Source organism: Panulirus ornatus, chromosome 13 (genome assembly GCF_036320965.1).
Source record: "Panulirus ornatus isolate Po-2019 chromosome 13, ASM3632096v1, whole genome shotgun sequence".
Classification (NCBI taxonomy): domain Eukaryota; kingdom Metazoa; phylum Arthropoda; class Malacostraca; order Decapoda; family Palinuridae; genus Panulirus; species Panulirus ornatus.
This window is the reverse complement of record NC_092236.1, coordinates 52,419,330-52,447,305: the sequence shown is the minus strand read 5'-3', so window position 1 is coordinate 52,447,305 and position 27,976 is coordinate 52,419,330. Positions and strand designations below refer to the sequence as shown.

Sequence of the window (27,976 nt, the reverse complement as noted above, 5' to 3'; positions counted from 1 at the left end):
GGAAGCGTCAAGGAGACTAATGACCCAAGGACTAATTAGAGAGACTGTGGTCTATACGGGCGACGCCCGCGCCGCGGTGCGGTCGCATCCAGTCTGTGGCGAGGGTAGAGAGAGAGGGAGCGACACACTCCCCTCCAGGCTCCCATGAGGAGACATACATACCACCATTCCTGGTCCGCTGGAGGGATGGTTCCCGTGGCTGGGGTTGTGCGGGAGTCTGGAGGGGGCGGCGGGCGGGGCACACACACTCACCACGCCTCACAGGTCCAAGCTGGAGCATGGAGTGACCACGCCTTAATGGGCCTGGAGACATGAATACCCCTTTGAAGGATGACTAAATTCTCGTGTGTGTGTGTGTGTGTGTGTGTGTGTGGCGCCAAGGCAGGGACGACTGTGGTCGTCATGCAACTCAGCTGGGGTACGTCTGCCACCACACAAGGACAACAAAAATGTGACCCACAGTGCGTCGAGTGGGTGGAGGCCAGACGAAGTTCAGGGGGGGATGGCCAGGTTGCTAGTACTACACACGACCCGATCCACACGCCAGCCACTGGTGCCCAGACCACCATACCACTGGTAGTACCAGGACCGGTACACATGACCACCATACCACTGGTAGTACCAGGGCCGGTACACATGACCACCACATCGCTGGTAGTACCAGGGCCGGTACATATGACCACCACACCACTGGTAGTACCAGGGCCGGTACATATGACCACCATACCACTGGTAGTACCAGGGCCGGTACACATGACCATCACACTACTGGTAGTACCAGGGCCGGTACATATGACCACCATACCACTGGTAGTACCAGGACCGGTACACATGACCACCACACCACTGGTAGTACCAGGACCGGTACACATGACCACCACACCACTGGTAGTACCAGGGCCGGTACACATGACCACCACACCACTGGTAGTACCAGGGCCGGTACATATGACCACCATACCACTGGTAGTACCAGGGCCGGTACACATGACCATCACACTACTGGTAGTACCAGGGCCGGTACATATGACCACCATACCACTGGTAGTACCAGGACCGGTACACATGACCACCACACCACTGGTAGTACCAGGACCGGTACACATGACCACCACACCACTGGTAGTACCAGGGCCGGTACACATGACCACCACACCACTGGTAGTACCAGGGCCGGTACATATGACCACCATACCACTGGTAGTACCAGGGCCGGTACACATGACCATCACACTACTGGTAGTACCAGGGCCGGTACACATGACCACCATACCACTGGTAGTACCAGGCCAGGTACACATGACCACCACACCACTGGTAGTACCAGGCCCGGTACACATGACCATCACACCACTGGTAGTACCAGGCCCGGTACCAGGGTTTCAAAATGTATAATAATTTCAATATTCATGTGAGCGTTGTCCTGTGCCTCGACGTTCTGGTATTCATAACATGTATCAACCTTCATTCACTATTCATTTCGTTATTTATTGCATGGAATTCTCGAGCGGTAACACGAGACGATCAATCGCTTGTATCATATTATCCTAACGAGTGTTTTCATCTCCACGACGTGACCCGCTCCTAATGTTTGCGGTATTTCCAGTTCGTGTAAAAGTTAGTGATTTCACGAGTTACGCACTGTAACCTTCCCTGTAATATAATTAGATACTGAAACTGATTTGAGATATACCGAGCCAGGGTATATGAAGCGTTCGGGGTAAACCATGGAAAAGTCTGTGGGGCCTGGATGTGGATAGGGAGCTGTGGTTTCGGTGCACTACACATTTGACACCTAGAGAGAGAGAGAGAGAGAGAGTTGATGCAGCCTTTCTTCGTCTGTTTCTGGCGTTTTTTGTAACAATCCCGAGTATACACCCGCAGCATCTGGTACACATAAGCCAGTATACACCCGCAGCATCTGGTATACATAAGCCAGTATACATCCGCGGCATCTGGTATACACAAGCCAGTATACACCCGCAGCATCTGGTATACACAAGCCAGTATACACCCGCAGCATCTGGTATACATAAGCCAGTATACATCCGCAGCATCTGGTATACACAAGCCAGTATAACACCCGCAGCATCTGGTATATACAAGCCAGTGTACACCCGCAGCATCTGGTATACATAAGCCAGTATACACCCGCAGCATCTGGTATACACAAGCCAGTATAACACCCGCAGCATCTGGTATACAGTGTACACCCGCAGCATCTGGTATAAATATCATACAGCTAAATCCTACACCACTGTTCTCCCGTGTGTACGAATTCGCCTCCCTCGGGTCCAACAGACCCGGTGAGGATTAAGGTAGGAAAAAAAAAAACTACTTCATATTGCAATTTATTGAAGAAAAAAAATGGTTTTCCGAAGCTGAAACAAATGGGGCCTTATTTCGATCCGGGTATTCGTGGGTCAACTGCTTGGTACTATTTCCATTCGTGATAGCCGGTAGAGAGTGTCGCTGGTAGAAACTGTCGCTGGACAACGCAGAGAATATCACTGGACGGGGCAGAGACTGTCGTTGGACGTGGCAGACTCTGTCGCTGGACGTGGCAGACAATGTCGCAGGACGGGGCAAAGACTGTCGCTGGACAACGTAGAGAATGTCATTGGACGGGGCAGAGACTGTCGCTGGACGTGGCAGACTCTGTCGCTGGACGTGGCAGAGAATGTAGCTGAACAAGGCACAGAATGTCGCTGGACGAGGCAGAAACTGTCGCTGGACAAGGCAGAGACTGTCGTTGGACGTAGCAGAGACTGTCGCTAGACAAGGCAGAGAATTTCGCTGGACGTTAGCAGAGACTGTCGCTGGACGGGGCAAAAATATCGCTGGACGGGGCAGAGAATGTCGCTGGACGTAGCAGAGACTGTCGCTGGACAACGCAGAGAATGTCGCTGGACGGGGCAAAGACTGTCGCTGGACAACGCAGAGAATGTCGCAGGACAAGGCAGAGAATGTCGCTGGACGTGGCAGAGACTGTCGCTGGACAAAGCGGAGAATGTCGCTGGACGTAGCAGAGAATGTCGCTGGACGTAGCAGAGACTGTCGTTGGACGAGGCAGAGAATGTCGCTGGACGTAGGAGAGACTGTCGTTGGACGTAGCAGAGACTGTCGCTGGACGAGGCAGAGACTGTCACTGGATGGGGCAGAGACTGTCGCTAGGCGGAGGAGGAACTTAATGTGTGCTCCTCCGACTGAGGAATCGTGAGCTAAAGTCCAGACAGACCCACCCTCTCCGCCCATACCCGGCCCTCCCCACCGCCGGAAATAAGTCTTCATCAAGCAAGTCCGGACAGACTGTTGTGAGTGCGTCTCTCCGATAGCACTGCACCATCTGGCCACAGCTTTTCAAAATGGCATCACTTATTCACGAGGAAATTCAATTATTATATTTTCCCCCCTCACTTTCCTCCCACACCTTACACACACACACACACACACACACACACACACACACGCGCGCGCGCTACTTACTGCAACCAAACCGTTGATGAAAAGCATTTCCATGTGTCACTCATCTTTCGCAAGAGAAAACGACTTCAATTGCCCAACAAACCTCAATCTGGCTCCAGCCTTTTTAAGACTTTGTCACGTTCTGAAAAGAATTCCTCAATCTCGCTCCAGCCTTTTGAAAACCTCTTTAAGACTTTATCACGTTCTCTAAAAGGAATTTCCGCTTTAATGATTTTTTTTATGTGTTCCGATGCAATCATCCAACTAATTGACAACCACATTTACTTTATTGGACTGAAGTGCATGTAGGCATCGTACAGCAGAGGTGAAACGACTCTTTGTCAAACATGAACTTCACGAGAACACAGTCGTCCGACTTCCTAGCCCGTGGGATATGTTGGGTCAGTCAGTAGCCATCACAGCGGCATGCCGGGTGCCCACACACACACGAACGGTCAGCAGCAACACCAGTCTGTCCTCCCGTTTTCATTCCGATAAACTCAAAAGTTCCTGATGCTCTTTCGGATAGATTCTGGACACCTCATGGGCCTTTTAAGGCATCTCAAGAGATACTTCGATCAAACTGACGTCCGGCAAGAAATATATCTAACAGGTACTGCCAACCCGTTACAAGAGATGGTGTTATACTGACTAGGGGGTCAGGTGTCAGACACCATCGCTCGCAAGGCAGGGGATAGAAACTGTCGCTGGGTAGAAACTGTCGCTAGATGGAGGAAGGGTAGAGAGAGAGTGTCGCTGGTAGAGATTATCGCTAGATCGAGAAAGGGCAGAGACTGTCGCTAGATGGAGCATGAGTAAATTTACGACTGTCGCTGGCAGAAGCTGTCGCTAGATCGAGAAAGGGTAGATAATGTCGCTGGACGGGGCAAAAACTGTCGCTGGACGAGGCAAAAACTGTCGCTGGACGAGGTAAAAACTGTCGCTGAACGGGGCAAACAATGTCACTGGATGGGGCAGAGAACATCGCTGGACGGAGCAGAGAACATCGCTGGACGGAGCAGAGAACATCGCTGGACGGAGCAGAGAACATCGCTGGACGGAGCAGAGAACACCGCTGGACGGAGCGGAGCAGAGAATCTCATCGCTAGACGGAACAGGGGGTAAATACTGACACTGGCAGTAAATATCCAACTGGCTGAGGCGTCGGTTCGCCATTCACTCCGTCGACCACTGTACGAGTCCTTTTGATATAACCACGCGACAACCTCGGCCAGGAGTGGCACCTGGAAGGCACAACTGGTGAGGAGGGGCCCGAGGAGGTGGGGAGGGGGCGGCGGGAGGCAAAGGCAAGCACTTCCTCCTGCCAGATGATCCACTCGGCTCTCCCACCCGCAATATCCGACATATCACAGCCCAATATCCGCCCGAAACACCTCCTCGCCTTCTGACAATTTTAACCCACTGCGGAAAGAGAGAGAGAGAGAGAGAGAGAGAGAGAGAGAGAGAGAGAGAGAGAGAGAGAGAGAGAGAGAGAGAGAGAGAGAGAGCTAAGTCTACCAGCTTTGACCGCCGTTCTTCGATGGCTACTACGGCGTGAAGGGGTATCCATCCTTACAGCAGTGAGCCCAGTGGACACCGGAGGATAAAGGAATTGCCATCAAGGTGGAGGGGAAGAGCAGGACTGGCGATGACGACTCGTGGACACAAGCATTGTTTTGAAAGGACGGGAACCAGAGCCGAGATACCCTAGCCCCAGGCGTTGGTCAGAGCTGAGACACTCTAGTCCGGGCGTTGGTCAGAGCTGAGACATTTTAGCCAGGGCGTTGGTCAGAGCTGAGACATTTTAGCCAGGGCGTTGGTCAGAGCTGAGACACTCTAGCCCAGGAGTTGGTCAGAGCTGATATATTTTAGCCCGAGAGTTGGTCAGAACTGAGACATTCCAGCCCACGCGTTGGTCAGAACTGAGACATTCCAGCCCAAGCGTTGGTCAGAGCTGAGACATTCCAGTCCGGGCGTTGGTCAGAATTGAGACATTCCAGCTCAGGCGTTGGTCAGAGCTGAGACATTCCAGTCCGGGCGCTACCTGGAGCTGAGACACCCCAGTCCGGGCGCCACCTGGAGCTGAGACACCCCAGCCCGGGCGCTAGCCATAGACGAGACGTCTCAGTACAGCCGCTGGAGAAAGCCCAGACATCTAAATCCAGGCGCTAGCCAGATCACAGACAAATAGTACTTGCACCGTACTGTAGCGCTTTGTACTGTGCCGCAACCAAATTCAACTGTACGGCACGGCTCTGTAGCGTCGTCCCACACTGCACCACTCTGTACCGCTGCACCGTACTCTACTACTTTGTACCGTTCTGCACCACTCTGTACCATACCGCACTTACCCGGACCGTCGCATCATACAACACTCCGCACCAAAATTTGTCAACTACTTTCTCACAGTGGCAGCAAGTCCAGGTCTATCTATGTAGCGTCAGGTCTTTGCCAAACACCACCTCCGTGTGGTCTATGCCTCCGTATGGTCTATGCCACAGCTGATACAGACCAGCACAGCCACAGGGAACATTCAAAGCAACTCACAACATTCTCCCCAGCTCAAAAGCTCACGTATCACATCCTCAAACTCTTGCATGTAAGAAACATGTACTGCATCCCTGAGAACGTCTATCTATCTATCTGTCTGTCTGTGTCTGCCTATCTCTCTGTCTCTCGGAATGTTATTCCACGCGAACTCTGTCCCTCGACACCCCATCCCACACCATCACAAGAACTCCAGAATGATTCACTCACCAACACGGTAATAACTTGCCACAATCTCGATAAAACTAGCACTTATATAAAGAAAAAAAAAGAAATTATCTCAGGAATACTTTTATATATATATATATATAAAGCACCCGGGGATGCCACTGAAATATCATAGGTGGCGCTGGGAGGAGGCGAGTCATGTGGGGGGCGTGGGGCACAACACTCGTTTTAAAGTTGCTTGGTGTGGTGTGTGACGCAGGTCAGTCAAGTCCCGCCAACTTACTAGGAATTAGTAGACTTCTATCCAACTTACTGGGAATTAGTAGACTTCTATCCAACTTACTGGGAATTAGTAGACTTCTATCCAACTTATTGGGAATTAGTAGACTTCTAACCAACTTACTGGGAATTAGTAGAGACTTCTATCCAACTTACTGAGAATTAGTAGACTTCTATCCAACTTACTGGGAATTAGTAGACTTCTATCCAACTTACTGGGAATTAGTAGACTTCTATCCAACTTACTGAGAATTAGTAGACTTCTATCCAACTTACTGGGAATTAGTAGACTTCTATCCAACTTACTGGGAATTAGTAGACTTCTATCCAACGTACTGGGAATTAGTAGACTTCTATCCAACTTACTGGGAATTAGTAGACTTCTATCCAACTTACTGGGAATTAGTAGAGACTTCTATCTAACTTACTGAGAATTAGTAGACTTCTATCCAACTTGTTCTTAAGAGCTTTACTCTGTACTCCCTCCCCTGAGCGACGTCGCAAGGAAGGCAAGCAAAAAGAGGAGGGTGGGAACATACCCTTCCTGTAAATAACTCTTTCCACAATTCAAAAACAGAAGGACGAGCCAAGCGATGATATATTTTACCTCAAAGGTTCCAAAGTTGGTTCCTTAAACTCTTTTTTTTTCAAGTAATCAGGGAATGCGCAAGATTATGAAAGGACAATGAGAGTGTCTTATGGCAAACTTCCATCTCGCCTGCACTGCCCCACACAAGTTACTGGAAGTGAAACAAAAAGATGTTTGTTGTATGAAAAGCGATCTGCATCAATTTCCACCCCAAAGGGTGTGAAAGAAGAAAGTTAAGAGTAAATGTGAATAAGAGCAAGGTTATTAGGTACAGTAGGGTTGAGGGTCAAGTCAATTGGGAGGTAAGTTTGAATGGAGAAAAACTGGAGGAAGTAAAGTGTTTTAGGTATCTGGGAGTGGATCTGGCAGCGGATGGAACCATGGAAGGGGAAGTGAGGATATGAGCTGCGTTAAGCCCCCAGGTTCAATCCTTATATTAGCATTAACTCCTGCAAAATCCAAGATAGAATGGTGATTTTTAGGCCTTCCAGCTGCTGGGAAAGAGTCATTATTATCTGACTCTAGACCTTTCACGTTATGACCAAGATTACGTTGCAGGGAAAGTATAAATTCCGAGGGACACATGGATGAATGAACTACGGAAAAAAAGAAAAAAAAAACGGAATCTAAAGTCCGCCGTGGGCGTCTTCCGCAATGGCCGATCGACAAATAGGGAAAACACCACAAAGTCAAGAAAGCTTTCAGATATTTCAAAAAAAAAAAAAAAGCATTTGCATTCTTCAAATAATTGTATTTCTACGATGAACTTCAATATCACTTGACATGCAGGAAAATACGCAACATTATCATCAAGTTCCACCTAACCACATCCACATCCACTTAATTTCATTTTCTTTTTCACTCTATTTAGCTTTTGCAGGAAATAACAATTATGCCATTCGCCTCCACTTGACTCAACGTGGAGCCCATGTTGTTCGTTCTGATTCTGACGAAGCGGCAAGGCGACAGTGTGTGAGCGAGTTCGCTCGCCGCCGCTGTTCAGCCGAATGTGAATCGCTAGAAAAATTATTCTCCCGGAGATTATTCGCCAGACAAAGCGCCCGTGTGTGACACCGCCGTTAAGTGTTTGCCATGCTCCACAATGAACACAAAGAGGGCACTGAGCCTCCGTTAACAGGCTCCCAGTGAACACAAGCGATCTCTCACACAAACATATCAATGCAAACATCTTGATGCTCGATATTGTCTAAATTCTAACACAATTCCATGAATGTATGTATAATCATTTATATTAATTATACTTTGTTGCTGTCTCCCGCGTTAGCGAGGTAGCGCAAGGAAACAGAAAGGAAAGAATTTTGTGCGTGATCAAGTATATTCCTATGAGTCCACGGGGAAAATGAAACAAGGTAAGCTCCCAAGTTCACTTTCGTGTGATAATCACATCATCTTGCATCTCTCCAGATGTGATAATTACACGAAAGTGCACTTGGAAACTTATCGTGTTTCATTTTCCCCATGGACTCATAGGAATATATATATATATATATATATATATATATATATATATATATATATATATATATATATATATATATACTATTCGCCATTTCCCGCATAAGCGAGGTAGCGTCAAGAACAGAGGATTGGGCCTTTGAGGGAATATCCTCACCTGGCCCCCTTCTCTGTTCCTTCTTTTGGAAAAATTAAGAAAAAAATGAGAGGGAAGGATTTCCAGCCCCCCGCTCCCTTCCCTTTTAGTCGCCTTCTACGACACGCAGGGAATAATGTACTTAAATTATATAATAATAAGAATGGGGTAGCATGCTTTTCATGTGGGGCAGGGCAGCGCCAGGAATGGATGAAGGCAAGCAAGAATAAGTACATGTGTATATGTTATGTATATGTATGTATATGTGCATGTATGGGTGTTTAAGTATATCGGGGATGTAAGGCATGTGTAGGAGTGTAGAGACAGACGGACAGATCGGTATAGATATATATGGGTACGTGGTTCCTGGTGAAGGCGAGTCTGGGACACGGGGGTGAGAGATGACCACGGCTGTTCGATCTATTTAGGGATGCGGTGCTTGGGAGGCGAGTCAGTTACTGTTGGCTGATGACACGGCGCTAGTGGCAGAAACGAGCGCGAAATTGTAGAGACTGGTTTCTGAGTGTGAGAGAGCGTGTGTGAGTGAAAAAAAAAAAATGACAGTAAATGTGGATAACAACAAGGCTGAGTCTCAAGTTTCGCTTTGGAAGGAGAGAAGTTTGAATGGAGAAAACTAACAGGTACTGAAGTACAGATACATGGGAAGGTCCTGCCAGCGAATGGAAATACAGAAGCGAGTCACAAGATGAGCAAGAAGGAGGGGGAAGGGTCTGGGATTATTGGGATTGTGTAGAAAAAGGATGGTGAAGATGTAAATGATTGAAGGTACAGGAGTCTCAATGATGGTGTATGGATGCGAGGCAAGGGATATATATATAAGAATGTGCGGAGGAAGGTGAATGTGCTGGAAATGAAGTGTTTGAAGACAATATGTGGTGTGACGTGGTTCTGATCTGTGTAAGAAATGATAGGGTAAAGAAAGAGGTGTGGTAATACAGAGCATGGTTGCGAAACCTGAAAACTACGCTGAAAAGGTTTGGACATACGGAGAGAATGAGCGAAGATAAGTTGACAAAGAGGACACTTGTGTCAGAGGTGAAGGGACACAGAGAAAGGGAAGACCAAATTGGAGATAGAACAAAGTAGAATTAGTTTTGAGTGCTCGGGAGCCTGAACATGCAGGAAGGTGTAAGGCGCGCACTGGATATCGTCAATTGGGGCGATGTAGTATACAAGGAGCGACATGCTAGCTATCAGTGGACTGCACCAGAGCATGTGAAGCGTCCCGGATAAACCATGGAAAGGTCAGTGGGGTCTGGTTGTGGATATGGAGTAGTGGTTTCGGTGCATATATTACACATGACTGCTAGAGAGAGAGCGTGATCGGCCATTTCTTCGTCTGTTCCTGGCGCTACCTCACTATCGCTGGACATGGCGAATAAGTGTAATATATATATATATATATATATATATATATATATATATATATATATATATATATATATATATATATATAGGTACTGCCGAACTCCGCCTGCGTGTTACACAGCGAGTGAAGCGTTACCTTTGGCGAACTGTATCATCGTCTGGTGACAAAGAGAATACAGTCTCGTCAAAGAATTTCTCGTTTCAAAAGGAGTCCGTCCTATCCCTGCTACTGAGCGTAGTGCAGCCTTGAAGCTGCAGGAGCCCCTGGAAAATGGGTCCTAAGGTTATAGCCACAGGACCCCTTCGTGAAAAGGGCACTAGGGTTGTATCATAACAATAATGATACTTATAGTAATCATATATATATATATATATATATATATATATATATATATATATATATATATATATATATATATATATATATCATTTCTCTACGGTTACCCCAGGACCTAAACTCCTTAAAGTTAATGAGGGCTACTTTTGTCTTCACTTTCCTAAGCTTTGGCCAAGCCACTATTTTCCTTTTCACTTTAGCGCCGGAGTTATCTCATCGGAATTAACATGAGCCAAACGCAATCTAGGATCAGATGTAGAAAACACTGGAATGGCAATCAAGACGAGATGGAAGAACGTTCCACAGCCTAGTGGCGTGTAGGTACTTGCTGGGTGGTTGTCGGTGGTTGTCACGCATCGGTTGGAGCAGAGAGAAGATAAAACTAAGGTTGAGAAGACTTGAAAATAATTAATTACGAAAACATATGAAGGTCAAGTGATCCAGTCGCATGAGTGAGGCAACGCTGAAAGGGGGAAACATAATGAATAAGTCAGCAGGGCGTAATGGAAAGTTTGGCCGCACACATGGCACCACTGCGGTCGAGACGACCGTTGGGCTGGCAGGCAGATGGTGAGGGGCGCGTGTGGGAGGCCGCAGGAGCAGGTAAACGAGAAAGAATATTGAATATGATGGATGATGAAGCATAGTGGCAAGGCTAGAGTCCCTGGGAGAGTTCCATCATCGCCCCATATACCATCCTGAGGTCTGGAGAACAATAAAGTCCGCTACCTCAGGCTGAACAAGTAAATATTCTGAGCTCGATGGTCGCCATGAAGAAATGATAAAAAGAATCGTACCAGATTTAATAAAAGTTTCCTTTTCCCATTCCTCACATAGGATAATCAGCAGTAATGAAGACCACCTTTGCATCCGCTCAGGTAATGATGATGAACACCTTCAAAAACAGATGAACACATCCACTGCACAGTCTATTGATACAACTAAGAACGCAAACTGATTAACTTGAAGAATCAACTGACATTAAAACTCAGTATGAGAAAGATCAGCTGATGCCAGTGATATATCACAAAAAAATATCAACAATAATAGTTTTGTTTCGTAACAAAACCATTTCCCTTACCTCTCATCACATGTTGGATCTTTACCACACAAGCCACCTCCCGCTACCAGACCACAACGCTAGGAATGGTCCTAGGCTCTCAACCCTCTCAAGTGCGAGACCACAGCAACACCCAGAGTGTGTAACACTCGGACCCTAACCAGACACCCTCCCCACAGAACAAGTACAAGATGTCACCGTCTCTCCCACTCCAGTAAGAGCGTGGGATGCACCCCCGCCCCAATGACATCTCTCCACCCAACCCATTCACAAGCCTAACAATTTCATGTGAACCAATCGGAAAGCTATTAGTTTCCCCCGATCGTCCAATCAGGACTCATAGTGCTTCCTGGTCAGCCAATGACAATGTTAGATTTGTAGCCGTAATAACCCCCTATACCAAGCTGCAGCCAATGGCAAAAGTTCCTAAGGCTTCCAGTATACGAACCTTACGATACTCTTTAGGGAAATCCGATGATAGCGACGTCAAGATTAAATGCTTCCGTAAATTAATAAATGGAGAACCTTAGTGGGGGGAGGTTCGCAGCCGCCATCGATAGACAAAAACGTCCGCTCGGCGCACTAGTTCCTCGTTACTTAAGGAACGAGTCAGGCCATAATCTTCATACTACGCTTGCATATATATATATATATATATATATATATATATATATATATATATATATATATATATATATATATATATACACAAATTGAGTATCAAAGCAATACATATATTGCAGTTTAGTCTGTCACGCATAGAGCAAATTTCTGTTTACTATTATGTACATCCGGGAATCATGTAAACGCAATAGTGTTGTGACAGGTTAGTCGAAGAAAGTATACAACTGTCAGCCTTCACTGGCGTACCGTCGTACCGTCAACCAGGTACACCATGGCAGCCGGCCTAACCCATCGGGCCCGGAATGTAACTTTATTTCAAAACGAAAAACAATACACTACTGGCAGTCCAGTCGACTGTATCTAATTCCATCTTGTTGATCATGTATCTCAGAACATGACACAAACACTTTTCAACAGGAATGTTCTTCACACTGAACGCTAAGGTCGACGGTATGACCTCTGGGTATGATGACCTGGCCTCTGACCTAACCGTCGAGGGTCGAGGCAAAGCCTATAGAGACCATGATACCCAAGGATCGTAACCGTTGTGTTTAAGGTCGTGGCTGTGCTGACGTTTTGAAGGGATTAATCTTTACGGCTATACCGAATATAGCTTAAGTTACAGTGATGGCTCGCTCAATCATTAAAAAATCATTAAAAAAATTATATATATATATATATATATATATATATATATATATATATATATATATATATATATATATATATTGTGTGTGTGTGTGTGTGTGTGTAAAGTTTGTTCCATGGACGAAGTACAAACGGGTACGACAACAGTACAGTGTTGCAAGAGGCGTGTGTACACCTCAAGGGTGAGGCTGGCGGGTAGGGTCGGCCCGCCGCACACGTGCCTTCTCGCCTCCCAGGCTGTTGTTATCTTCCTCTGGAGTCGCCTGATAAAACAGCATCGTCTCTATCGCACTAATGAACTCAAGAGAAAGATCTATTAAAAGCATCCGTTTAAAAAGTTCGAGCGTGTACTTACTGGAGGAGAGAGGCGGCGAGTGATGAGTGTGAGAGGTGAGTGAGACGAGTAGCGAGCGAGGGAGGCGGTGAGTGGCGAGTGACTCTTGGCAGGGTCCCGGACAACACCTCAACCGCCGCTCCCACGGTCCCGGCACAATCCGCTGCCAGTGTGGTTCGAGACCTGTAATAATTCCTTTATATACTCACCTGTTGCACGGGGTTGCCGGGTGTCGTGAGACACCCACACAGCCTCAACGCTGCTACATGACTAAGAGTACAGCTAGGCTGGGCAGGGACAGGGCTGCCCCTTGGTGAGGTATCTCGGTGCTCAACCGACATGTGTCATTATCAACTTTGATTACATCACGTCTCAAAGAAACGTACGAAACTCGTGGCGATGCAGCCAGAAGGTTGGTTGGGCAGGGGAGGCGCGCCTGCTCCCAGCTCTTCCCTGCCACGCACCCGCTCACTCTTACTCCAACATAACGCACTCGTCAGATTTCCTCTTCATCCACACAATCTTTTAGTCCATCATATATGATATATATATATATATATATATATATATATATATATATATATATATATATATATATATATATATATATATCACAGTTAATAACTTACACGGGCGCTCTCGTAATCATAGACAGTTTCTGTGTCCTGCGATTGGGCTGCCACTTCAAGAGTACCTGACCAACCACCAAACGTATTTCCCGTGACGTCATAATGTTAGGGAAACCACAATGATGTCCTGAAAGACGTCGGGTGGCGCTTTTCCTTGGCTCCTTCCTCCACGCACACACACACACACACACACCTGGCTATATTTACCCACATAATTAACGGCTGAGGTAAAAATAAAAGACCAGACAGTTTTTGACAACACCTTACTTACTGCCTTGGAGAGAGTTGGCCTCTGTACACCTCCCACGCCCTCACACTCCCTCCCACGCTCTCCGGAGTACCTCCACGCCTCTCCTGAGACGCATTTCCACGCCCTGGAAGGCGTTGTCACGTGCTCCTACATGAAGTATTACGGCCTCAAACATACACAACCTCTCACGCGCTTTACACTGCACGTCCAATGGCCTCATGTGCTCCATGGCCTGATTTGCTACCGTGTTCTTCCATGACCTCCCATGCCCTACCATGTACTAACATGGCCTAAGAATCACCACCGTGTACTTCCATGACCTCCCATACCTTACCATGTACTTCCATGACCTCCCATACCTTTCCATGTACTTCCATGACCTCCCATACCTTACCATATACTTCCATGACCTCCCATACCCTACCATGTACTTCCATGGCCTAAGAATCACCACCGTGTACTTCCATGACCTCCCATACCTTACCATGTTCTTCCATGACCTCCCATACCCTACCATGTACTTCCATGACCTCCCATACCCTACCATGTACTTCCATGGCCTAAGAATCACCACCGTGTACTTCCATGACCTCCCATACCTTACCATGTTCTTCCATGACCTCCCATACCCTACCATGTACTTCCATGACCTCCCATACCCTACCATGTACTTACATGGCCTAAGAATCACCACCGTGTACTTCCATGACCTCCCATACCCTACCATGTACTTTCATGGCCTAAGAATCACCACCGTGTACTTCTATGACCTCCCATACCTTACCATGTACTTCCATGACCTCCCATACCCTACCATGTACTTCCATGACCTCCCATGCCCTACCATGTACTTCCATGGTCTCACACATGTAGAAATTCCCCATAAACTTACGTTCTCACATGCCTCATGCGCAGCGCACCTCTGCGTTGTCAAAAGCTCCCCCCCCCCCCCAACGCATGTGATCACATACCCTCCCACGCGCCCCCATGCATGTGATTACACGCCCTCCCACATACTGCCATGCATATCATCACACGCCCTCCCACGCGCTCCCATGTCCTTCAATAACTGGGTATCCCACACTCCAAACTGACCCTTATGTCATCCTAAAGGCTCTTCAACTTGCTAAACTCACCAAGGTATACACACACAGCCTGGTCGAGAGTGATTCTCCTCCCTCAGCAACTTGCACCACCATGTTTGTGTCTCGTGTCTGAAGCACAAGTCTTTACGAAATCACCCTCGACGGAGTCAGCGTCCAGCTCGGAGCCTTCGAGATCGTCTTTTTATAATGGGTTGGGGAGTGCAAGCTATGGCTGATGGTCTTGTAAAAACTCCACCCTTGATTACACACCGTGGGTCTACCTGAGAGTAGCGTCAATTGCCATCTTTCAGAAAGAGCATGAACAAAATCTTTTGAAGTAGACGTGGTAAATTCGACGTGGTAAATTCGATATATATACATATATATATATATATATATATATATATATATATATATATATATATATATAGGAAAGAATCACAATTTTGCGCGTGATCAAGATATTCCTATGAGCCCACGGGGAAAATTTCTCTCTTGTGTCTCCCCTGATGATGTGATTATTACACGAAGGTGCACTTGGGAACTTTTCGTGTTTCATTTTCCCCGTGGACTCATAGGAACATATATATATATATATATATATATATATATATATATATATATATATATATATATATATATATATACATATATATATATATATATATACATATATAATATATATATATATATATATATATATATATATATATATATATATATATATATATATATATATATATATATATATAATGTAATTTCATTAGCAGGATCAATAAACACTTTGGTGCTGTTGCCCGGCTCATACTAGGCTACTGATACTCGCATGAGTTTGCCCCTCCACTTGACACTCAACGGACCGAACGCAACCTATATCAACAAAGCTACTCTCACACGCAGCAACATCGTCTGCTTCACACGGTTGTAAAATCAGCGAGCTCAGAGATGCTTCATACCGGACACTGCACCAGATATCTACAAGCACTTCATCCATAACAATGTTCTACCTCGGATACTTGAGAAGGGTCCTAACTCTATCAATAAACAGGTCATACGTTATATAAATGTTGTCTATAATGCTTTGTGAACACATGCTAAGCCTGCTCATATTACCATTACACTCTCGCTACGTATGTACTCTGTAAGCTAACTAGATCAGCGAGGCCCAGTCACTGGATCTTTTTGCGAACTCTGTACCTTCTTTTCCGCCACCGCCCACAGGATGGACGGGAGTGTACGATAAATACGACGCTGCCGCAAGAAATCAAATCAAGATCAATCTACCATATTCTGCAAGGCCTCCCACAGCCCGACCTCCTTGGCCCTTGCCACACGCGTCCAACACTCCCATACAACTCATACATTTCCAAACGCTCCCATGTCTACCTCCATCGGATTTGACGCCATTACACCTGTACACGTACTTAACAAATTCCTCCACGTAATAAACTTCTCTTCTGTGCCTCACCACATAATCTCATTCACTGGACCAGACACACCGCCACCTTATCCCACGCCCTTAACAACCCACGCATAATCTTCCACGCAACAAACACCGGGAGAATCACGCCCTCCGCGCTGGCTTAAGCCACTCCAGGCACTTCTACCCTAACTCCCTCGCTCGGACGATGGAACAACGCTATCATAAGAACTTTTACATGTGTAATGTATGCATGTGTTTTTGTGGCTGTAGGCACAAGTGTGTGTGTGTGTGTGTGTGTGTGTGTGTGTGTAAGCGTTGCATTACCCGGTGCTATCACATACTCTGAGCTAACACAGAGGGCATTATACTCGCGTGGCATCATCTCAACCTTTACTTTACTTATCTTCCAGCAGTTCGCTGTATCCCCTCGGGTATAGTATGTACGGGTCAGTGATTAAGTTTGCCCGTGTTTGCATGCTTGTGCATCTATGTGCCTGAGCGCCCTGTGTGCTTGTGAAGGTTATAGACACGGCTGGGAGCGTCAGTGCTTGTGTCAATGGGTGTGCTCGGTGCGTGCATTATTACTTTTTAATTCGCGACTTATCGTCTGTGCACGTACGAGAAGTTTACATTAGTGGGTCCCACCCACCCACTCTCTTATCCGTCCGTTTTCATCATATGAGAATTTTCTTCTTCAGATTTTGCAACGCTATTTGCATGATCCTCCTCTCGGTGTAGACTGTTCCACGAGTCCACACTTGTTGCTGAATGAATGCTTCCTCACGCCCCCTCCGTACACTATGTTCCTCTCCTCCCTCCGCACACTTCCTCACGCCTCTCCGTACACTTCCTCGCGTCCCTCCGTACACTTCCTAGCGTCCCTTCGTACACTTCCTCGCGCCCCTCTGTACAATTCATCACGCCCCTCCGTACACTTCCTCGCGTCCCTCCGTACACTTCCTAGCGTCCCTTCGTACACTTCCTCGCGTCCCTCCGCACACTTCCTCACGCCCCTCCGTACACCTCCTCGCGTCCCTCCGTACACTCACTCATGCCCCTCTGTGCACCTTCACCTCCCTCCGTACACCTCCTCGAGTCCCTCTATACACTTTCCTCACGCCCCTCCGTACACTTCCTGACGTCCCTCCTTACACTTCCTCCTCACGCCCCTCTGTGCATCTTCACCTTCATACGTACACCTCGGAGTCCCTCCGTACACTCCCCCTCCCCATAACATCCAGCTGTGCCATCGTGTTCTGGTCTGTGTCTTCACGCCAGAGAACTGCTCTTACATCAACATCCGTCATTGTCCTCTTGGGAATTCAGATGAGGGGTGGGTCATGTCTACCCTTAATCTTCCTTTCTCCCAAAGTATAGGGAGATCAAGGAAGGAAGGACTCTTCTTCCCTCTTATTACCGCAGTTCATTCCACTCGGGTTCGGGCAACATTCCCGTTGCGTTCCGCTGGACCCATTTCCATCACTTCTAATAACTGGCTCTTAGGGCAAGGAAGACCTGAGTTTCAGCACACTCCAGCTTACGTCAGATGTATAACGTCATGAGTACATCATCCTTATTATACATCTCTCATTGTCCAGGTAGGTCATTTTGAGAGCAATATTTAGGTTTACCCCACAAATATAATTGTGACTCGCAAGATCTATCGAACGTGATGTCAAGTTGAAGTCTGTGTCTCGTGTGTACTTATGAATGTGTGTGTGTGTGTGTGTGTGTGTGTGTGTATCTGTACATTTTTTACCTCGCACTTGTATATGACAAGCACTTTGCAACGATCCTGCCGTAGGAGACCAAGTAATTAGATGCGATTCTTAATTACCTGGAAATTAGGATTATGACCAAAAAAAAAATGGGGGGGGGGGGGGGGTGAACAGAATGTAACCCATTCATAGCGTCTGGTGTGTGTGTGTGTGTGTGTGTGTGTGTGTGTGTGACGGTGGTGGAGGCAGGGACGATGGAGCAGCGACCCGGGTAAACGCCATGTCGTTCCCGTGGTCTGCAGGTGGACAACTAAGCCAGTCACAACACTACACCAGCCACACAACTAAGCCAGTCACAACACTACAACAGCGACACAACTAAGCCAGTCACAACACTACAACAGCAACACAACTAAGCCAGTCACAACACCACACCAGCCACACAACTAAGCCAGTCACAACACTACACCAGCCACACAACTAAGCCAGTCACAACACTACACCATCGACACAACTAAGCCAGTCACAACACTACAACAGCCACACAACTAAGCCAGTCACAACACCACACCATCGACACAACTAAGCCAGTCACAACACTACAACAGCAACACAACTAAGCCAGTCACAACACCACACCAGCCACACAACTAAGCCATTCACAACACCACACCAGCCACACAACTAAGCCAGTCACAACACCACACCAGCAACATAACCTCGCCATTTACAACACTACACCAGTCATAAGCCAGTCACAACACTAAAGACGTGAGGGTGTTGGCATAACTACACGGGAACTGAACCAGTCACAAGCCCAGGCCAATGCGACCGCTGAGGTGGGTGGGTAACTGACAATATCTTCATCCCGTTGCATCTTGTGGTATAAGGTCAGGGGCGCCCCGGACCGCGGGGCAACGAGCAACATGCAAGTCGAGCGTCGGATACCAATCAATATAACTTCCGGGGGCTACAGGCACCACCTCTGCTATCTCGATCGCTCCAGATGGCGAGAGAGAAAAAGAAAAGAAAAATGAAAGCGTCAGTGATCGAAGAAAGGTCTAGGAGTGAAGTGCCTGCCTGCTTTGCTCAGGTATACAGAAGAGACGTTAAGGGGAGACTTGGACACTGCGTGTGTGGTTGAGAGGCCACAGATATAAAGCGTGACGAGTAGGTATGCCAGAAGAAATGACTTACAGATTACTGCGTGACATCCACAACCAAAATACCGCTACGTTCAACTATAGGGGATATTCCTATACTAAACACAGTCCTACGAGGCAGCGTCATGTAACCAACTCTTATCTCTAACTAGATACACACAGAAGACATCCTCGCCTCCAGCTGGAAACATCAGCAGGGACATGTTCCGTACAGACAACGTCACCCACACACTAGCCCCCATGAAGCACACTCCTTACACGCACAACCTGGTACGAGAGCCATCCAGAACTCTCTCTCAGCCATGGAAAGAAACTGGAAAAATGAAATCGAAAAAAGTCGCGAGATAAAACCAAAAGACGTTGACAGGCGTTGACAAGAGATCGGGTCCAGCACTAGAGGAGCTGTGATATACTCCACCACACACTAAACATCACCAGGGAAAAGGAGGGGCAGACCACACTGACAATGACAGGGGCATAAGGCAGAGCGCCCCTGCCTGGCAAGCTTGTATATACAGACTCCTGGCACCTCCAGGTGAGGGCAGGACCTACATCTGAGATGGTCACAATCCTCCCTGTGTAAACACATCTCCCCGCTCTCATCCACCTCGCTTTTAATATCACGTACGCTGCTGCTACAGAGGGTACAAAGACGAAGCACTATAATTCATCAGGAATGAATAGTACTCTTGCTTTGAATGTACTCAAGACCAAAATTTATGACCAATTATTACGTATTTGAGGAAGGGCAGCATATGTGGCAATATGGCTGACACTGGGATACCACGAACGACAGACATCTTCACGATTTCTACAGCAGCACAAACATGGAACGCACGCGGTTGCCATCGGGGCGCTCAAACCCTGTGAGGGAAGTTCCAAACAGTCATCAACATACGTAATGAACAGCTCTGAGCACAGCAAGGTTAGTTTCATTACTACCCACACACCCATCCACACACACACACACACCCACACACACACACACACACACATGAACACGAACACACCTACACACTATAATAACCCTGCACCACATGTCCCTACACTCTACAGCTGTCTTGTGTCTGTCCATCTGACCTTCCCTGTTTCACTCCTTCCCCTCTACCCCCTCCTGACCCAAATTTGAAAATCAATGAAAAAAAAAAAAAAGTTGCACAAATTTCTAATATACACTATTTTCTTTAAAAAAAAAAAACTTATTTTCGAGATATAACCCACGAAACACTTTGTGAAAAAAAGTGTTGCTTCCCTACATAAGCTCTTCGCACAGAACCAGTCCAACCTCTCTACCCCCTCACTGCTTGCCAGTCCAACCTCTCTACCCCCTCACTGCTTGCCAGTCCAACCTCTCTACCCCCTCACTGCTTGCCAGTCCAACCTCTCTACCCCCTCACTGCTTGCCAGTCCAACCTCTTCTCCCTCACCGCTTGCCAGTCCAACCTCTCTACCCCCTCACTGCTTGCCAGTCCAACCTCTCTACCCCCTCACTGCTTGCCAGTCCAACCTCTCTACCCCCTCACTGCTTGCCAGTCCAACCTCTCTACCCCCTCACTGCTTGCCAGTCCAACCTCTTCTCCCTCACTGCTTGCCAGTCCAACCTCTCTACCCCCTCACTGCTTGCCAGTCCAACCTCTCTACCCCCTCACTGCTTGCCAGTCCAACCTCTCTACCCCCTCACTGCTTGCCAGTCCAACCTCTCTACCCCCTCACTGCTTGCCAGTCCAACCTCTCTACCCCCTCACTGCTTGCCAGTCCAACCTCTCTACCCCCTCACTGCTTGCCAGTCCAACCTCTCTACCCCCTCACTGCTTGCCAGTCCAACCTCTCTACCCCCTCACTGCTTGCCAGTCCAACCTCTCTACCCCCTCACTGCTTGCCAGTCCAACCTCTCTACCCCCTCACTGCTTGCCAGTCCAACCTCTCTACCCCCTCACTGCTTGCCAGTCCAACCTCTCTACCCCCTCACTGCTTGCCAGTCCAACCTCTCTACCCCCTCACTGCTTGCCAGTCCAACCTCTCTACCCCCTCACTGCTTGCCAGTCCAACCTCTCTACCCCCTCACTGCTTGCCAGTCCAACCTCTTCTCCCTCACTGCTCGCAAAACGTCGTACGATATGCCACTTTGTAAAGTCTCAAATGCAGTGGAGGAGGAGGGAAAAAAAAAAAATAGATACCGAGGAATGTTTGTCAGGTCAGCAACACAGACTGCGGAATGATGGACTGTGTGTGTGTGTGTGTGTGTGTAGGACGACCACCACCACCCTCACCCACCTCCTCCTCCTCTCTCTCTGAGAACCCGACGACGACGACGACGACGAACCAGAAGCAATACACCAGACCAGCAGACACGGTCACCGTCGGAGGGCGTCAGCAGTTCTTCAGGTCCCCGCGTGTGCAGGGAGAACCTTCTGGTCCACATGATGATGATGCTGCGGTGGTGGTGGTGTTCGTGAGTGGAAAAAAAATCTTTTTCTCCCCCTCTCTTGTAAGCGCCTCAACCTTCTGCTGCCCGGCCGACTTGTCGCGCCTCTCTCTCTCTCTCTCTCTCTCTCTCTCTCTCTCTCTCTCTCTCTCTCTCTCTCTCTCTCTCTCTCTCTCTCGAGCCCAGCCGGCGAGACGTGTGCCCTACAAAGCCTTCAAGAAGTCAACTCAAGGAGCATGAGGACCCGAGCAGCTTGGTCGGAACTACCAGTACATAATTGAGATAATCACGTGTGGGAAAGGCTGAAGTCCTGTGTATGTTTTTGCTGTGCGTAGTACTGTTTGCTTACATGTGTGTGTATCTCTGTTTTGGGGAACATTCATGCGTGTGTGTGTGTGTGTGTGTGTGTGTGTGTGTGTGTGTGTGTGTGTGTGAGTGTGTGTTTCCATTAGTATGTGATAATCTACTATTGGTACTGTATTGGGATTCGTAGGGTACCATCTTTTGTGTGTGTGTGTGTGTGTGTGTGTGTGTGTGTGTGTGTGTGTGTGTGTGTGTGTGTGTGTGTAATTCGCAAAGCAGAGAAAGAGCTGTACAATCCGCGGGGTTCCATCTCAAAAATCTTCTTTACCATCAGGTAGTGTATCTTTTTTTTTCACCTTCAATCTAATCCCGGAGTTTACAATTTCATCACTTCAGTTTATGACGAGCTTCTTGCTTAACTTCTTTCGTTATAACCTTTCGTTAAGCTTCCATTACGTCTCAAGAGGAACGGTTCACTGTCGACGACGTCATTCGAGTGATTAACGAAGGAAAGATGCAACCAGGTACTTTCCAAACGCGACTTTCCAATCACCACCTAACGCTGCTTGTAATTAAGTTGTTGCCTAACATGGCTCTCCTACCATTAACTAACGAAGGTTGTAATTAGGTTGTTGCCTAACATGGCTCTCCTACCATTAACTAACGAAGGTTGTAATTAGGTTTTTTCCCACAGCATGATTCCGATCACCAACTAACGCTGGTTGTAATTAGGTTGTTCCCTAACATGACTCTCCTACCATTAACTAACGAAGGTTGTAATTAGGTTTTTTTTCTCACAGCATGATTCCTATCACCAACTAACGCTGGTTGTAATTAGGTTGTTCCCTAACATGAGTCTCCTACCATTAACTAACGAAGGTTGTAATTAGGTTGTTCCCTAACATGACTCTCCTACCATTGACTAACGAGGGCTGTAATTAGGTTTTTTCCCACAGCATGGTTCCTATCACCACCTAACGAAGGTCGTAAATCAAGTATTCCCAAACTTCATCCTCTATCATCACCTACCTAACAACGCTAACAATTATGCAGACAATTTGTCTTCTAATTGTATTCTTTATATCTTCCTCCTCCTCCCCATCCCCCATCTCAGGTCGGTCTGTCCTCCTCGCACCCCTACGTGCTGTCCTCCTCGAACCCCTACGCGCTGTCCTCCTCGAACCCCTACGCGCTGTCCTCCTCGAACCCCTATGCGCTGTCCTCCTCGAACCCCCTACGTGCTGTCCTCCTCGAACCCCTACGTACTGTCCTCCTCGAACCCCCTACGTCCTGTCCTCATCGAACCCCCTACGTGCTGTCCTCCTCGAACCCCCTACGTGCTGTCCTCCTCGAACCCCTACGTGCTGTTCTCCTCGAACCCCCTACGTGCTGTCCTCCTCGAACCCCTACGTGCTGTCCATCTCGAACCCCGACGTGCTGTCCTCCTCGAACCCTTACGTGCTATCCTCCTCGAACCCCCTACGTGCTGTCCTCCTCGAACCCCTACGTGCTGTTCTCCTCGAACCCCCTACGTGCTGTCCTCCTAACCCCTACGTGCTGTCCTCCTCGAACCCCGACGTGCTGTCCTCCTCGAACCCCTACGTGCTATCCTCCTCGAACCCCCTACGTCCTGTCCTCATCGAACCCCTACGTGCAGTCCTCCTCGAATCCCCTACGTGCACGTGTGTGGTTGCAGAAAGACACGACGGGAGCATTCATCACTGGTCGCACCCATACGTCTTACACGAATCTCCCAATTTCTCTGTTTATCTCGTAAAATGTATTTGACGTGTCATTAATCTGTAGCATTACTTTAATCAGTCACTTTTCCCTTTCCACTCTTTACCTCCCTCCTTGGCTGAATTATGGTGGTCTTACATTACAATAAATGAAGAATGACTTACGTCTGTCTTCTAATCGTCTGAGCAACGTCTCACTTCTGGTGTGTGTGTGTGTGTATGTGTGTGTGTGTGTGTGTGTGTGTGTGTGTGTGTGTGTGTGTGTGTGTGTGTGTGATGACTGAAGGAAGCTGTGGTCTTAAAAGCTTCACACCCACGACAGCACCCCATCCACCACCCCCCCTAGTCTGACCATAATAGATGGACCCGGGTACTGTCACACCCAAGATAGTTTTAAGTCCTTCCTGACACTCCAGAACGAGAAATTATGCAAACGAGGGAGCTGATAACAAATGACCAGAGTGTGTGTGTGTGTGTGTGTGTGTGTGTGTGTGTGTGTGTGTGACTGTCATTAATATCTGTGGTCAAAAAGAATGGTCTAGCTAGACACTAGTGGGTCTCGAGACGCTATATAATCATACTTCTCGAGGTGAATGATCTTAAATTTTGTCATACTGGCCAGTCCAGTCCTCATAGCCTTCCAAGAACTTATGCGTCAACAAGGTGACGGGGGGATCACACAGCAACTGCCTGACGGTGCTCAACTGACGTGCTATAATGCACCGTTACAGGCCAGCGGGGAAGACGATGCGGTGGAATGTGTTGCCCATAATAACACCACCAACAACCTCGCTCACTCCTAGCAGCGAAGAGCTTAGCCTAACTCCAATCACTGTGGAATGAACGGTATTTTCACGGCACCGAGATGCAATATGTCTCCGAGTCCGGACTCATGCTATAACCCTCTCTGACACCATATACATTCTCTCGCAACTCTTGAATTTCGAAGGAAAGCGCCCTGCGTGAATCTACTCCCTCCACAATTCACTCCTTGCTTGTTTTGAAGCCTGAAGGAGCGATCGTGATATCCAGTTTCCACAGATAACCTCAGAAGTTCGACGTAAACGTCATGGCCATGTTGATAGCCTAGTTAAAAAAAAAAAAAAAAGACACTGCTTACTCTGAGCCTCTATCCCACAAGACGCGGTCCAACTTCAGTAAGCCACGGTGAGCACCGTCCTCGCTGCAGCTGCCCGTGAGCACCTCCACCTCCACGAGGGTACTAGACGAACCTTCAGCTGTGAGTATTAAAACAATAGGATGACCGCACGTCCATGAAGAAACGCAAGTGTGGAAAACATCATCATCAACAGTGAACCAGGCAGTATGATATCCGAACTACCGGAACACGCACGTCAAGGTGACAGGTACAAGTAACAGAATACAAAGACACAAACTACAGACATATATATTCAAGACCTCTAAAGCAGCACAAACAGGGAACACATGCGTGTTTCCCCGAGTTGTTGTTCCCCTGTGCTGGCTCTGCAGAGCTTCTGACAGACGCCCAACTGAAGATCATTCAGTATGTTAAGATAAGCGATTCCAAGCCTATTGACCAAAGGATTCGAGACCTTTGTGATCACCTCAGTGGCACGGGGTGCTCTTGAGGATATTCACTTGCAATACCCAAAGTTTGCTGTGCCTTCAAATACACCCTGGCTCTTGTAACTGTATTTACGAAATCGTCAGTGTCACTGTATCCTGTAAATCATACACATTGTATCCGAATGCACTCTGATGCTCTTTGTATACACATGGTGCTCAAAGGTACCACCATGGCTCTCCTCTGTATCATTACTAATTAGCGTATCATTGGTCCCCTGTCTTTTCAACGGAAGGTCACATGCGCGCCCACCCCGTCACCCTCCAATGTCGATGTATTGTACCAACTGTACGCTCTCTGCCTGCCTCCACCTACACCCTATTATGATGTGCCCTTCACTCACGCTATCACACAGACATTTTGTCTTGCTGTACTGACACAGGTGCCTATAATATCATCCATCACCCGGGACTACATCCGTAAATCAAGACGTACATCAAAGGGTGACACACAATACCCACCGTTAACAGAGTTAAGCCAACTACACCGATGTATGTCATTCACGTTGATGATATGTCTACAGTCTTCACTCTCACCTCGCTGCCATAACCGGGCTCACACCTGATGTACACACAACCTCGTAGTTCAACATGGGACCTAACCTGCTGATGGCCAGAACGGTCTTGTACACCAGCGAGAGCCGCTGTTGAAGCCCGACCACGCCACCAGACCACAGCCACACCTCTGACGGACCAACAAGACCATCCAGACCACAGCCACACCTCTGACGGACCTACAAGACCATCCAGACCACAGCCACACCCCTGACGGACCTACAAGACTATCCAGACCACAGCTACACCTCTGACGGACCTACAAAACCATCCAGACCACAGCCACACCTCTGACGGACCTACAAGACCATCCAGACCACAGCCACACCTCTGACGGACCTACAAGACCATCCAGACCACAGCCACACCACTGACGGACCAACAAGACCATCAGACTACAGCCACACCACTGACGGACCTACAAGACCATCAGACCACAGCCACACCAGATTCAGCACCCATCAAATGTGCTAGAGTGTAGACTCTAGACCCAGCTACGCCACTAAACACATCAAACACAAATCAAACCAGGCAGCCAAAAAAATTGCATGAACAAGAAGTAAAACACCCAGTGCTCTATGGTAGTAAATCAAATACCAAGTCTTTTATACTAGTAAATAAAACACATAGTGTTAGTAAATAAAACATACATACATGACGTCTAACTCCCTTGCATCTCCAAGTGTAAAAAGAGCCAATGTATACGTCCATTTAGATCCTGTCATCAATTTCCGTGGACACTTTTGCCTATGGCCCCGTTCAGGACAATAACAGACCAAAAAAAGAAAAAACGATAACACATGTTACCCAACAGAGACCTGCTCCCACTTCAGTGACCCCTTTTACGAGGCTGGCCTACAAATCTACATACTCTTCCACTGACTGACTTTTTTTTAGTATATTAAATGACAAAGTCTTAAACTGTACTTACAGCCTTTAATATGAATACTGTACGGCTCCACAGACACTGTCCTCAATCATAAGACTGTTACGACCATAAGTTTCTCTCACCTTTTCGGAATGCGCCAACTCCCTCGCAAGTGTCTCAGTCGCTTGACAACACTGAACGGACCGCCGCATCCTAGTCGGGTTCGAACCGCCGAACCCAGTCCACTGCGCGCTCCCCACTAGCTCGGGAACAAGCGACTCCAACTTTCACACGCTTTACACGGATGTTCCCAGGCGGCTGTGTGAACGACCGGTAAATACCAGGAGAAAAATAAATACTGAATGCTGAAGGCTGGCTCCGGGAGATATCTCCTATGGCAGATGGCCTCCTAGAGGGATCTCCTATGGCAAGTAGCCTCCTAGAGAGATCTCCTATGGCAGGTGGCCTCTTGGGGATATCTCCTATAGCAGAAGGTAGCCCCCCCCCCTGAAGATATCTCCTATAACAACAAGTGGCATCCTGGAGACCTCCTACAGCAGAGGGTGGCCTCCTGGAGACCTCCTATATCAGAAGGTGGCCTCATGGAGACCTCCTACAGCAGAAGGTGGCCTCCTGAAGACCTCCAACAGCAGAAGTGGCCTACTGGAGACCTCCTACAGCAGAAGGTGGCCTCCTGAAGACCTCCTACAGCAGAAGGTGGCCTCCTGGAGACCTCCTACAGCAGAGGGTGGCCTCCTGGATATACTTGGGTCACGTGTATACAATAAGGAGGGTGGGGATGGGGGAGTGTTGTAGGACGGGTGTTGGAGACAGGGGGTCCGGGGTGCTAGATGCTAAAGGTGAGGGTGGAGGTGACTGGGGAGAAGAGTACCGGAAGCATGGATTAAGGGCGCTTGAGGCACTAAGTCGGGATGCTGAAGAAAGGAGGGGTGGGGTCGCTGGAGGAAAGGGGGTGAGGCGCTGTTGGCAAGGAATGGAGGAGCTTCAAGTAGGTCGGAAGGCGTTGCCAGAGGTAAGGGGTGCTGGATGCTAAGGGTGGGGTGCTCTGAGGGGTTAAAAGGGTGGAGCTGCTGTACGTAGGTGTGGGGTCGTGGTAGTGACTGATGAAGGCGTTAGGTTGGGGGGATGGATCACTGCGGT

The 27,976-nt window shown here is 47.9% G+C and overlaps 1 protein-coding gene across 2 annotated transcripts in view; it reads right to left on the bottom strand.

Annotated features, from left to right (window-relative positions):
• LOC139752890 (uncharacterized) overlaps positions 1–27,057 on the bottom strand; it is a 229,513-nt gene extending 202,456 nt beyond the window's left edge. The window contains exons 1-2 of one of the 2 annotated variants that reach the window (XM_071668917.1): positions 26,959–27,057; positions 13,074–13,235 (exon numbers count right to left, since the gene is read on the bottom strand). The gene's annotated coding sequence lies outside the window, so the exon portion shown is untranslated. Of the gene's footprint in view, positions 1–13,073; positions 13,236–26,958 lie in introns of those variants that run through there. The other variant, XM_071668916.1, reaches the window with a different exon arrangement.
• Between the last annotated feature and the right edge of the window lie 919 nt (positions 27,058–27,976).